We start from the raw sequence: 520 nt of genomic DNA, 5'->3' as shown, positions 1-520 counted from the left end.
ATTAGCACGCCGGTATCTGTGTCCGGGGCCATTGTAATGGGAGATTAGTCGTCTCTGGTGCAGTTGGTGGAAAGAAATCTGTTATCGCTGAGCTATGTGAGAGGCAGAAAAGCTGCGCAGAGGACACTGCGAATGTGCGGCTAATCTGTCTGCATAGCAGAGGAGGAAGAGAAGAATACACATTGTACACATTCAGCCTTTGGACTCCACAAGATGGGAGTTTTTCCTTTTCTAAAGTTTTGTTCTTTTATTGGAGAAGTTGAAGGCTGAGAGGAGTCGGGGTGGTACAGAAAGTCGGGGATCACCCCTTGTTGTGTGTGGGATCCGCCAGCGCAGGTTGTGCGCTGACTGCGCGCTGCCTCTTGGCATTTAAAGGTCCGCCGCCGGTGATGCGCACGGGGCTGAAGGTAAAACCGTGTCACCTGATTGACTGAAACTCTCAGAAAGGAAAAGAAGAAAAAAAAAAAAGAAGGGGGAAGAAAGAAGGATCTCCACCCCCCAAACACTGAGCACCACATCG

Source organism: Nanorana parkeri, unplaced genomic scaffold (assembly GCF_000935625.1).
Source record: "Nanorana parkeri isolate BGI_ZX_2015 unplaced genomic scaffold, ASM93562v1 scaffold653, whole genome shotgun sequence".
Lineage (NCBI taxonomy): Eukaryota > Metazoa > Chordata > Amphibia > Anura > Dicroglossidae > Nanorana > Nanorana parkeri.
The sequence above is the reverse complement of the archived record's forward strand: the minus strand, read 5'-3'. Positions refer to the sequence as shown.